The sequence below is a fragment of the Hypanus sabinus genome, chromosome 16, assembly GCF_030144855.1.
Source record: "Hypanus sabinus isolate sHypSab1 chromosome 16, sHypSab1.hap1, whole genome shotgun sequence".
Classification (NCBI taxonomy): Eukaryota; Metazoa; Chordata; class Chondrichthyes; order Myliobatiformes; family Dasyatidae; genus Hypanus; species Hypanus sabinus.
In genome coordinates this window covers 40,334,625-40,349,208 of record NC_082721.1, presented here as the reverse complement: position 1 = coordinate 40,349,208, position 14,584 = coordinate 40,334,625, and positions in this window count along the sequence as shown.

Genomic DNA, 14,584 nt, shown 5'->3' with positions numbered 1-14,584 from the left:
AGGAGGATATGTTGACAGCAATGATAATATGTGTTGGTTGTCCATCGTTTCTGATAACAACGTAACCGTGCAGGAGGAGTTGTGTCATGAAAAAGCCATTCCACTCTTTAGGCCTCAAAAATCTTGGTCCAATGGTATGAAAAATCATCACGACTAGAGACATTCTCGGGTTTGTCATCCCCTTTGCTCTTCAGCCTTCTTGGCTGTTGGATCTTGTGGTTTATCTTGCTCAGGTAGGCATACCCTTATCTCACGGGGGTTAGAGGTTCCCAGCTACCCTCACCTAGTTTAGCCCACCTGTCGAAGCGGTGTACAGGCGTGTGGTCACTGTTGCAGGCAAACAGTTACTTGGAGTCACAGGTGAGAGCTGGGTGGCATGTGGGACCCTTGCGCGGAGCATGCCAAACCTACGACCTGATAACCCTCCTTGGACACCCCATACCCCCAAATGACGATATAATTTGGCCTTAATGTCAGTAGGCATGAGGTATGATAACCAGAGCACTTGGACACTTCTTTGTGTTCCTTTCATTAGTGCCATTCCCTTGTGTTTTTATCTGACTTATGTAACAGGTTACTGTGTTTAACCCTGCAATAAAAAGACAGCACCACAAATGGTAAAATATTTCCTCCACTCTCATTGTGCATCAGAGTTGGATTGTACCTGCAACCTCTTAATCAGAAGGTTGAGCCTCATAGACCTGAGAAAAGCTGATGGTAGCATCAATGGATGACTCCTCTTTGTCAGCTAGAATTATATGTCTGACAAGATTGAAGTAGACTTAACCATTTTGGGGAACATGTCAGTAGGTGTTAGTTTTTTCACCAACTTTTAAATCAAAGAGAGACACAAGAGGTGCAAAAAAGTGAAAGGAGGAACGGAACCAGTCAGGCAGTGTCCGTGGAGGAAAATGAACTGTTGTTGATATTTCCCTCCACAGATGCTGCCTTTCTCACTGAATTCCTCTGCTGGTTTCTTTTTTGCATTAAATTAAATCTTGTTTTGTTTTCACTTATGGTTGCTTCTTCTCATGTTTCAGTCAAGAGTGGTGCATGCTGACCACAGTCCTATTTGGTTTGTTGAGAATATGATTCAACCAATTCATTCCCAACTTGTTCCTAAGAACTTTTCAAAGTCAAGCTCTACAGATTCCTATCCTCTAGAAATGGATTTCCCTACTACTAATACTCATAAAAAATACCATTAAATTTCCCTTTTGTTTGAATTCCTGCTTGTTTGGAATGTTTGCTGCATAAATTTGATCTTTATTAACTTCACTGGTTGAAATAACAGTTCATACGATCTTTCTGCTGACATTGCTTTGGAATTAAAGCTTGCCTCCTAAGATTGAGTTTCATTTTGTTAAAAAAAACAGTGTAATAAAGTAAAGAGAAAATTCAACACTGTGAAATAAAAAGTCAGAACAACTTGTGATTCCAAAGCAAGCCAATTCACTATATTATTTTTCTAATACAAAATCTTCTCCCTTAACTAATTTCAGTGTTCCTATCTGTTCTTGTCTAGTTTCCTCTTGTCTTTCCTCTCTAAGTTGTTCTCACTGAAAATTTTCAACATCTCCCCGAGCAGCGCCATCATTCCAATGTGCTTCAAGGCTGTCACCATCGTCCCCGTGCCAAAGAAGTCTTCAGTGTCTGGCCTAAATGGCTACCATCCTGGTGCACTCACATCCATCATCATGAAGTGTTTCGAGAGGCCCGTCATGAGGCATATCAAGACCCTGCTGCCCCCCTCACTGGACCCCCTGCAGTTTGCGTACCGTCCCAACTGCTCAACAGACGACGCCATTGCCATCACCTTCCACCTGGCCCTAACCCACCTGGACAAAAAAGACACACATGTTCGAATGCTGTTCATAGACTTCAGTTCAGCATTCAGCACAATCATCCCTCAGAAACTGATTGGAAAGCTGAGCCTACTGGGCCTGAACACCTCCCTCTGCAACTAGATCCTAGACTTCCTGACTGGGAGACCTCAGTCAGTCCGGTTCAGGAGCAGCATCTCCAACACCATCACACTGAGCAGGGGGGCCCCCCAGGGCTGTGTGCTCAGTCCACTGCTGTTCACTCTGCTGACCCACAACTGTGCTGCAACACACAGCTCGAACCACATCATCAAGTTCGCCGATGACACAACCATGGTGGGTCTCATCAGCAAGAACCATGAGTCAGCTTACAGAGAGGAGGTGCAGTGGCTAACAGACTGGTACAAAGCCAACAACCTGTCTCTGAATATGAACAAAACAAAAGAGATGGCTGTTGACTTCAGGAGGGCACGGAGCGACCACTCCCCACTGAACATCGACGGCTCCTCAGTAGAGATCGTTAAGAGCAGCAAATTTCTTGGTTTTCACCTGGTGGAGAATCTCACCTGATCCCTCAACTCCAGCTCCATAGCAAAGACCAGCAGCCTCTCTACTTTTTGCGAAGGCTGAGGAAAGTCCATCTCCCACCCCCCATCCTCATCACATTCTACAGGGGTTGTATTGAGAGCATCCTGAGCAGCTCTATCGCTGCCTGGTTTGGAAATTGCATCATCTCAGATCGCAAGACCCTGTAGTGGATAGTGAGCTCAGCTGAGAAGATCATTGGGGTATCTCTTCCTGCCATTACAGACATTTACACTACACACTGCATCCGCAAAGCAAACAGCATTATGAAGGACCCCACGCACCCCTCATACAAACTCTTCTCCCTTCTGCCATCTGGGAAAAGGCACTGAAGCATTCGGGCTCTCACAACCAGACTATGTAACAGTTTCTTCCCCCAAGCTATCAGACTCCTCAATACCCAGAGCCTGGACTGACATCAACCTGCTGCCCTCTACTGTGCCTATTGTCTTGTTTATTATTTATTGTAATGCCTGCACTGTTTTGTGCACTTTATACAGTCCTGGGTAGGTCTGTAGTCTAGTGCAGTTGCTTTCTGTGCTGTTTTCACCTAGTTCAATGTAGCTTTTGTACTATTTCATGTAGCACCATGGTCCTGAAAAATGTTGTCTCATTTTTACTGTGTACTGTACCAGCAGTTCTGGTCAAAATAACAATAAAAAGCAACTTGACTTGACTTGACCTGACTTGAAGTTATTCTCCTTCATTATCACCAATGTCTGACATATTTTCCTCCCCTTGTTGGTGGATTGAAACAGATCCTCCACCGTACAAACAGCTTGTTAAATTAGGCCAAAACTATAACAATAGACCTTAACTTTGTGTGTGGGTCCAGCAGTATTTATCATTCATGCACAGATCCCTACTCATATTTCTCATTGACATTCCTTTTAAAACCCAAACGTTGCAGTGCAGGTCATGAGCCCGAGATTACTCTTTTTCTTATTCTTGGTTGTCCCTGCACATTGGAGGTGCCTATCCATTAGCTTTAATACAGAATTCCAGAGTGGTGATATAAGGGCATTCCTCAGATATGCCTGCCTTATGCTATCTGGTTATTTAAATAAACTGTCCTCTGTTTAACAACAGTGTAAATCATTATAGTATGTAGCTTTGCAGCCAGCATGCCGAATGCACATTTAAGTACTAGATTAATGCCTGCAATCTCATCCTTACAAACAGTAATCTGCTGTTTGTTCATCTAAAATGGTTAGTTTAACACCTCATTTCACTAACTGCCAGCATCAAGCCAATATAAATGTCTTTAAGGTGTTTTAAACTACCCTATTCATGTAAATGTAGAGACCCATTTTTCTTTAAGTAAATGGGTTGCTTAAACTTCAGAGGACATTGCAGTGATTTAGAATAGGGACTTGGAACTGAATTAAATTATCTGGGGAAATTCGAAAAGGGACAATTATGTGACACTTTGTCTGGTCTCCCATAGTTGGTGGGCTCATGGTGTTTAAATTAAGATTTGGCAGAGACACAATGATGGAAAGTTCTATGGGATAACAGGTGCAAGAGGATGCTGATGGAAAATAGGGCTCTTGAATTTGGATCTGTGCTTATCTTGCTTTAGTTTGATTTAATGCAGGATGCATATCAAATTACAATTTCACTTTGCAGCAAATATGCCCTGAAACTTGAAATATAGCGCACATTCTTGTGAGTGGCAACACAAACTCAACCTATCTGTCCTGCCGAAGGGTTTTGACCCGATACATCGACCATGCTTCATAGATGCTGCCTGGCCTGCTGAGTTCCTCCAGCGTATTGTGTGTGTTGCTTAACCTATCTAATAAAGGGCCTTGGATCTGTAGCATTAACTTTACCTCTGCTCATAGAATAACCGGATGAGTATTTTCTGCATTTTCTATTTTTAATTGATATCTTTGCTATCAACTTATTGATTAACAATACTCAGGTAGTTTGTGGTGATTAATGCTTGCCTCCAGATCTGAAATTTGTGGTAGCAAAAGTTCAAATGGCTTTGGAAGAGATAACAGAACACAGGCAAGGAGGAACTCCTTAGAAGCTCAAGCAGCATCTATGAAGAGGAATAAACAGTTAACGATTTGGGCTGACAAATCTCCATCAGCAGGTAAAGGAAAGGTGTTGGCCTAAAATGTCAACAACTTATTCCTTTCCAAAGATGCTGCCTGACCTGTTGAGCTCCTCTAGCATTTTGTGTGTGTTGATCTGGATTTCCAGCATCTGCAAACTTTCTTTAAATTACATTTCAGCCAAACCACTGTCCGATGACTTGTTGTGTCTGAAGGATTGGCCGTTGACACCACAGAGCTTGAACAAGCTGCTATCTCTCAGTATGTCAGTAGCAGAGTCAGGCAGCTAGTAGCATTGCTCACTCACAGCACCCATGGCCATGGGTGTTTCAATCCTCATTCCTGTGATTTCTGTGTGGAGTTTGCATGTTCTTGTGGTGACTGTGTGCGTGTTGCCTTTTGAAGCTCACACATCCCAAAGGTAGGCAGATTAGTGGTTTAACTAGCCACTGTAGATTGTTCCTCATGTGTAGCTGAGACGTAGAATTAGGTGGTAAATGTAGGGAGAATAAAATAGGACAGGATTAATGTAAATAGACAGAGTGAATTCAACAGTTTGAAAATGTGTTTCCAAGCTATATAATTCAACCATTGTCACTCCAGAAGTGTTCTTGCTGCTGTCCATTAACCAGCAATGCCAGATTGCAGCTGCAGACCAATCTGGGCTTTTACAGTTAAAGGCTATTTAAAATTGTCCTCCAAGCCCACCTTTGTTCTCCTCCACTGAAAGTCGCCTGTGTTGTGACCACAGGATGAACACGTGAGGCCGGTATGGAAGACAGGCACTCAGGGGTCAGCACAAGGGTGATTTATTGAAGTTTTTAATTACATTTATTGTGGTATTAATGATAATCCATTGAATTTGATTTCACTTTATGTTTCAAAGAAGGACAAAAAGGTAAAGTGTGCATGAATGTGAAAGAAAGGATTACGTTTGTGGAGAATCAGTCTGATATGTTGTTCATTCACTTTCTAGAATCTAAATATTTTCTTCCATTGCCACCTCCTTTCTTCTTTCTCCCCTTCCTTTTCCTCCTTACCCACCCCCTCCTCCTGCATCTAATCTGAGGTTAGGTGTTTCTGAAGTTGTGCAACTTATCACAGACCAAACAAATTCTAAGCTTTGCACTCAGGACTGCACAGCTCATTCACAAATATGCAGGTGTGGAAGGTTTTGGTTCATGCCGTTGGTGTATTTTATGGAGTGCAGTTCAATAAACAGAATAAGAACTGTCTTTGGTGGGTGGATTGCTCACTAAACTCAAGAACCAAGCAGTGAGAGGGCAGTAGCCACCCATCACTTTGACACCATGGCTCAGTTATTGAGTCCATATTGAACAGGTATAGGTTGAGCACATCATGGATCACCTATCACCAGCATGATACACTGAATATGGTGGCACTGCCACTGTACATTCAGGGTACTGAAACTTTTGCAGTTATGTGGTACACGCCTGATCTCAGCATGATGGAAATTCAGCCTACATCATTCTACTCTATGGAGCCAGAAAAAAAACTTCAGTGCTTAAAATTTCCACACACCTGTTTCCCTCCTGCTCTGTAGGACATGAAGCAGAAAAATTCTGTTCTCCTACCTAACGGAGTGCCAAAATGTCCTAAGATGCAACTTAACATATGCACTCTGACTGTGTAACATTTAATGATGTGCACATTAACTGTTACTCTGCTTCTGCTCTGAGTTAATTGCTTCATTTGAAACGTTTAGGACTTTTTTTTAAGTGGATGCTCCTGATTCAGCTGTATGTGGAGTAATTGCTCCTTGTGTTTTGGGAGCTCCTGCTGAGCACCCTTCTATCCTCCGCCGTGTACCCCCTCATCCCAACTTTTGTCTTCCTCTCTCTTCCACAAGCCTGTGTTTCTTCTCTTCATTCTCCCCACTATACTGCACACCCAGGGGATTAATGGTAAAGTGGGATTGTCTGAGACCAGCTTGGTTTTTGCTGTGGCCCTGATTTACAGATACATAGTGCTTCCTTTTGACACAGCAGAATGTGTCACAACTAGCAGAAGATGAAGGAACACTAACCAGCACATTGCTTCAGCTCTGGAAACTCTGTGTGTCCTGAACATACAGTTAATGGCTCTGATGAGCTCTAGTTTGGCAGGGTATTGCCAAACTAGCCTTGCACGCAGATGGACACCATACACTGCACATTACCATCTATGCAAGGGTGTCACACTTGCTACCTCCTCTCTAAATATGTGAATAGTCATTAGATGCCCCACTGGAGATTATTGACACCAAGCACTTTGAGATAGTTAGCTGGGCTTTAGGCTCAAATAACGTTACAGGACAAAAGGAGGTGACTAGGCCCAATGCACAAGTTTCTTTAAAAGGGTTACTTAGTTATTCCCATCCCCCCTTCATCTTCCTCCCTAGCTCTGGAGAATTCTGTATTTTTTTTTAGCATTTATCCAACTTTGCTTGGAAAAGAGTCACAGTGATATGGAGACATGCAGGAAGGCAAAATGATTCATGGCCTGTAGAGTTTCTACCAAGCATCAAGCTCCCAGTTTTCTTTGCAGTTTAATAATTAATTATCTGCTCATATTGTAAGTGGTGCATGTAACAGTTTAATATGCTTCCTAGTAGCCACAGTTGTTTAATGTGGCCCCTAAAGGTTCTATTGGTATGATTTTAAAGCTTCTGTTGGTACTGCATTAGGGGGCATCTCACTGGTTGACTCTTAACTGCAAATTTGAATGGAATGGAATTTTCCTTACCCATGTAGTATAAGGGATGGCCACGAAACCAGTACCATCTTAGTTCTTAGCTCTTTAGACTCTCCCGCTCTTCATCTTTCTGGGACATGTACTGAGGAAAGAGAAGCCTGAACATTTTGCAATGATAGAACAAACTGATGGAAGAAAAAGTCACAGTCGACAGCACATGACATTCATGAGTTAGATCGATGTGTGGAGAGGCCAAAATTTTGACGAACTTCTCAGATTAAAGACAAATGGAAGCCCATGATTGCCCACATCACTACATACGAGACTTAATAATGATGACAATTTCTTCAACTAGTTGACCTCCATCACTGTTCCTTTCAACCCTCTCTTTGCTGTATTAACATTTAATAAAATGATCATGGAGCACTAAGATTTGGGCTTCATTCCTGACTTCTGAAGTAACCTTGGATTAAAATATTAAAATCCAAATTCATCAACTTTTCCTAGAATCTGTCACTCACCTACTCTCTAGAGGCAATTTACAATGGCCAATGAACCTATCAACACATGTCACTGGGATAGCAGATGAAACTGGAGCACCTGAAGCTAATTCACATGGTCATGTGGAGAATGTGCAAATTCCACACAGTGCCCAAGGGTGATATTGAACTCAGGTCTCTAGCATTGTGACATCAAGAGGCAGTAGCTCAACTGTGCTACCCTAATTACAGCTAAATCTACATCACAGCCTTTTCAGGTTGTTAATTCAGATTAAAACTTCTTGAGTCAAAAGAATTATCCTCGTTTTTCCAATTTTCATGCCATTTTAATTCTAGCTTCCTGAATTAAAAACATCCCTCTCTCCTGTATTTCTCCAAATGTCTTCATAACTTCAGCATCTCAATAAAACTTACTCCTAAGCCATTTCTTTTCTCTCCAGATGAGAAATCCTACCACCTTCACTCTCTTCACAAACCGGTTATTTGCTGCATGATGAACTACTCGATTGAGCCAAAGAACCTCCTGAGGGAGGTTGTATAACTGGAATGTGTTTGTCTCATTGGCAAAGCGAAGACAAAATGTTCCACAGCTGATAATATTTTCACAGATGCCGAGACTCAAAGGACTGGACTCATAAAGTATATGTCCAGCTTTCAGAAATCTGTGTATTGCAACTGGCTAGTGCAGATTTTTCTGTGATGTCCTTGAAGCTAAGGGCTTAACAACAATTTGAATAGTTCTCCTTTGGCAGGCAGAAAGGTGATGTGATAATCAGTTATTTCTAATGCGAGACTCCCATACCAGCTTATGAATCCTTCCTCCCCATGTCACCACAAGTGAGCAGTTAGAGAGAATCTCTTCCAATCCTTTAGGAAAGTTCTTAGAAAATATGTATTCCCTTGTGTTATGTTTTGAAACATCAAAACATAAAAGCTAATTGATAGGGGCCAGGAGAACAGTTCTTGTTTCATATTTTTTTTACTTTAAGCAAGGTGCACACTTATGTGGTGGCCTGATAATGTATGCCTTTTATGTGCTTTTGCCTATAACCCACAATGCATTACTTAAAAAACAAAGAATGCTTAATCAAACAATATATTTACAATATTACTCAAATATTACTGAAATATGGGAAACTTGGTCACATGGTGCAAACAGAATCATCTGCAGCTTAATGTGAAAAAGATTAAGAGGCTGGTGGTGGACCTGAGGAGGGCTAAGGCATCGGTGACCCCTGTTTCCATCCAAGGGGTCAGTGTGGACATGGTGGAGGATTACAAATACCTGGGGATATGAATTGACAATAAACTGGACTGGTCACAGAACACTGAGGCTGTCTACAAGAAGGGTCAGAGCCATCTCTATTTCCTGAGGAGACTGAGGTCCTTTAACATCTGCCGGATGATGCTGAGGATGTTCTACGAAGGCTGTGGTGGCCAGTGCTATCATGTTTGCTGTTGTGTGCTGGGGCAGTAGGCTGAGGGTAGCAGACACCAACAGGATCAACAAACTCATTCGTAAGGCCAGTGATGTTGTGGGGGTGGAACTGGACTTTCTGACGGAGGTGTCTGAAAAGAGGATGCTGTCCAAGTTGCATGCCATCTTGGACAATGACTCTCATCCACTCCATAATGTACTGGTTAGGCACAGGAGTACATTCAGCCAGAGAACCATTCCACCAAGATGTAACACTGAGCGTTATAGGAAGTCATTCCTGCCTGTGGCCATCAAACTTTACAACTCCTCCCTCGGAGTGTCAGACACCCTGAGCCAATAGGCTGGTCCTGGACTTATTTCCACTTGGCATTATTAACTTATTATTATTTAATTATTTATGGATTTATATTGCTATATTTCTTCACTATTCTTGGTTAGTGCGGCTGTAACGAAACCCAGTTTCCCTCAGGATCAATAAAGTATGTCTGTCTGTCTGTCTAATATTAAATACACAAACCATGTGTATTTCAACATCTCTTTGGAACAATCCATTGTCCCCTAGGTTTTCAAGGTGGCAACTATCATTCCCGTGCAAAGAAGGCAACAGTAACCTGCCTAAATGACTATCAACTGGTGGTATTAACATCACCATTATGATATGCTTTGAGTGGCTGGTCATGGAGCACATTAAAGCCTTTCTCTTGCCTAAATTGGACCCTTTCCAGTTCGTTTATCATTCAAGTCAATCCGCTGACGATGCAGTAGCTTCTCCGCTCCACTCTGTCCTGGTCCACGTGGAAGATGGAATCTCATATACCAGACTGCTGCATATAGACTTCGGTTTGGCATTCAACACCATTATACCCGAGAAAATGGTGAGGAAACTGTCCTCGCTGGGTCTCAACACCTCCCCCTGCAAATGGATACTGGACTTCTTAACAGTAAGTCCACAGTCAGCCCGTGTAGGCAGCAACATCTCTAGTCCCATTATGCTGAGCACTGGAACTCCCCAAGGCTGTGTGCTCACAGTTCACACTGCTGATGCATGACTGTGTTGAGGATCCAGCTCAAACTGTGTCATCAAGTTTGTGGATGACACAACAATTGTTGGCCTTATCAAGAATGATGAGGAGAAGGAGTATAGAAAGGAACTGGAGTGAACTTGTGGATTGGTGTGAGATGAACTTAAGTCTGCATGTGGAGAAGACCAAGAGAATCATTGAGGACTACAGAAAGTTTCAGACGAAACACCCCCTCTGCAAATACATAGCTCTTCCCTACAGAGAGTTCAGTGCACCCAGTTCCTGGCTGTTCACCTCATGGATGACATAATCTGGTCCCTTAATATCACCTCCCTGAACAAGAAGGCGCAGCAGTGCCTCCACTTCCTAAGGAGATTGAGACAAGCAAGGCTCCCCCTCCCCGTTTAACTGTGTTTTACAGGAGCACCACTGAGAGCACCCTGACAAGTTGCATCTCCACCTGGAATGGGAGCAGTCGAGCATTGGACCAGAATTCCTTCAAGCACTGTGAGAACAGCTGGGAGGATCAAGGGGTCTCCCTACCATCCACCAGGAACATTTATCAGCAGTACTGCATATGCAGGCCCCTCAGTAATATTGAGGATTCCATCATCCATGCAGCATCCTCTTTGACTTTCTACCATCAGGCAGGAGACTACAATGCATATAAACAAAGTTAGTTTGAATGAGAAACAGTTTCTTCCCCCAGGCCAAGAAGCCTCGGAACTATCTGCCGCATCATATTTGTAGTGTCGCTGGTTAATCTGCTCCATACCTTAGAATATTTAATATTAATGCAGTTTAGTTTATTATTTATGTGTGATTGATCTGTAGATCTGTACATTCATAAGTTATCATATGTTATGTGCATTATGTTTACTACTGTGCTTTGCACGCTGGTTCAGAGAAAAGTTGTCTTGTTTCTATATACTTTAAATGGTTTTATATACAGAACATGTATATAGTTAAATGACAATAAACTTGACTTGTAATGGATGACCTGAAGATTACAATGATAACCAGTGGGTTTTATCAAAACAGTAAATTGCAGATACTGGAATCTGGGGCATAAAGAAACTTCCAGAAAAACTCAGCAGGTTGAGCAGCATCTGTGAGGGAAGACAAATTGTCAGTGTTTTGGATTGAGACTGTGCATTAGTCCTGAGAGGGGAGAAAGAAGACAGCTGGTATAGGGAGGGGGAGGGGTAGTCTGCAGGTACTAGGTTTATCAAGTTGCCTCCAACAACTGAGAACAACGCTGGTGACAGACCTGTCCCACCTTCACCACTTACTTCCTCACTCAGAGTTCCTGAACCATTAAACATAGCTTGCTAGTATCAGCCTTTGGTTCTGTGGAAAGTGAAACAGGGTTAACATCTTTCAGGTCAATGACCCTTCACCAGTTCTCACAGTCATAGAGCCATCGAGGCATACAGCACAGAAACAGACCTTTTGGCCCATCGAGTCCATGCTGATTGTCAACTACCTACTTCCTTCTGATTTCTCTCTGATAAATCTGTTTCACTTTCTTTGAATGTTGCCAGCATTTTTTGTTTTTATTTCAACTTACTAGTATCTTCAGTTAACTGATTTTAATTTATTTGTTTATGATTGGAGTCTATTGCTGCAAAATCCAATGAAAACCTTCGGTATTGGTTTATTTCACCTTGTTTTGGAACTCCCTCTCAGGCAGCGATCATAACTCTCCATTAGATTAAGGGGTGGCAGGGAACGTGGTAAAATACAGGCCAGGTGCATTTTGAGTAATCGAGGGACCAATCATGGAAATGGGGCCTTCAGCTCACTGAGTTCATACTGACCATCAAGCACCTATGTAAGTCAAACCTACGTTAATCCAATTTTATTCTCCCACATTCCCACCCATTCACCCAAACTTCTACCATTTGCTGTACACTTGGGGCTATTAACAGCAGCCAATGCTCTTACCAGCCTACAAGTGTTTGTGTTGTGGGAGAAAACCAATGTGCTAGGAAAACCCTCATGAACAAAGGGCACATGCAAACTCCACACAGACAGGAGTTTGGGACTGAACACAAGGCTCTGGAATATGAGGCAGCAGACTCTTTTTGCCTCATTTTTGTGCAGCATTTTTAAAAAAAGAGAATGTAGAGATTAAATCAGCAATTAGTCTTCTGTGGTAGGAATCTTATTATAGAGAAACACTATTAATTAACTGATAGATCACTTTCTGATCACTATTTAAAATTTGCCCCTGTATGGTAGAGCCATATTTCTGCAAGGTCTAAATACTAGTTGATAACAATCAGTCTGAACCCATGTGAACAACACAGTCAGATAACCACACATAGTCACACTGTGAGTAACTTAAGATATAGACAGGGTTGCTCAAAAAATAATAGTTGCTTAAACTGGATAATTTAACTAGGCTATTTAATGTGGAGTAAATATGGCTTCAAACTGTGGTGATAGTTGGCAATACTGATGTAATTTGGATTTGAACAGAAAGTAATGGACCCTGCTGCTTTCACATCTTTCCTTCACCAATTTACAGGTTTTTAAATAGACTGAATCTACGCAACGTATCAGACTCTTGCTGTTACTTGGCTTTGCAAGTAAGTGATTGAGGTCTTCACATGGGCACAGAGTCCCTCTAAGGGTCCTTAACCTCAATAGCAGGGTTTTGTTCTAAGAATTCCATTTTATTGATCTGGACCCAACTGTGGAATTCTCCAATTGACCTCTTGGAGTCGATGGATATCACAGTTAGAGCTAAAATTGATTCCAGGAATTGTAGCCACAGCAGGCGTATGTGTGGCATGCAGGGAGTTTACAGATGTTCTTTTTGCTTCCTCGGTGAAATTGTGCTGTTTTTAAATAATCCAGAAAGCAGTGATCTAATTTCATTAATCTCCGCAAAGAGTATTGAAAACAGTTGGTTAAGGCTTTTCACAAGCAGATTGTTCGACCCATAATGTCACAAGAACATAAAGTAAAATAAATTTTAAACATTCAGTGTGAGTGGAATATGTTGGGGCAGTGGAACAGTAGGTTAAATAGTTTGCACTTTAAAAAGTGCCCATGAGTCATTCATCAGCACTTTATCTAATATTATCCAGCTCCCCTCATCAATGGGCACATTAATCACAACTCCTACTGCCTAGAATAAATGCTTGATAATTCTGCTTGTTGCTTTTTCATCTGCAATACTATTATCTGCAATAGTATCTCCATATACCATAGATTTACATCTAATATTTCATCTAAGATCCAACATATTGTATAGGAATGAAGCTCCCTCTTATGAGAGATATCTCCCTAACCTGACCTTTGTTAAGTATGAATTACTTCCCTTTCCCATCCCTGTCCATCCCTCTCCCACCCTCTTCCCTCTTCCCTCCCTCCTCTACCTTCCATCCCCTTCCATTTTCCTCTCCCTCCACACACACTCTCTCTTCCCTACCCCCTCCGCCACCATCTCCAACCCCACCCACCATTTCCACCCCCACCATCTCTCTCCACCCCTCCCCCTCCCCTCCTCTCCCTCTCCACTTCACAAACTCTCCCTCCATCTCTGCCCCTACCCATCTCCATGCTCCCCCTCCCTCTTCCCCTCCCCTTCTCTCCCTTTCCCCTCCTCTTCATCTCACCCCTCCATCTCCATTCCACCTCCCTCCCCTCTCCTCCTCCCTCTCCCCCTCCCACTCCCCCTCCCCTTCCCCTCCCCTTCCTCTCCCCTCCCCCTCCCCTCCCTCTCACCCCTCACTCTTCCTCTCTGCCTTCCACCTGCCACCTCCCCCTCCCCCTCCCTGTCCCCTCCTCTTTCCTCCTGCCCCTCCCCCCTCACCATACCCCTCCCCTTCCACCTCTCCCTTCTCCCCCTTCTCTCCTCTATAACAAGGTGACACCAAGCATGAAAGAAAGAGTGGATTTATCGAGTGGATACAGAGTGATTAAAAGAGGATACAGTGTCAAGATCATTTCAGATTTAGGTGCAGAGTGAGATAGGGTATTACTGGCAGTCTGTGCTTGGTGAGGGAGCATGGGTGAGAGAGCATTCGGGTGGCTGTGGATGTAACTGGTCAGCAGGAAACAGGACCAGTGCAGGGCAGAACAAGATATTTCCCTCCCACCCCACCTACATTCAGTATTACATCATGTAGAAGCAACACCTCAAAGCAGGTTTTGTTAAACTGGGAATCCCTATGCTAAAGCCATTTTGCAGAGTCCAACCTATTGATCCCCTTCACCATTTGCACTGGAACTTTAGGGCCACAGTTGGGTGGATATTGTTGATTTTACATGCTTCATTTGAGTGCAAATATCAGTGACATTTTCCTGAACCACTCTTGCAGATCTCACGCCAGTGTTAACTTGGTTTGGACAATACCCTTTAAATGAACCAGAACTATAATGGATACTGAGTTGGATCTTGCCTATTTCCTATTGCCTATTTCTGATGTGAATAATGTAAATT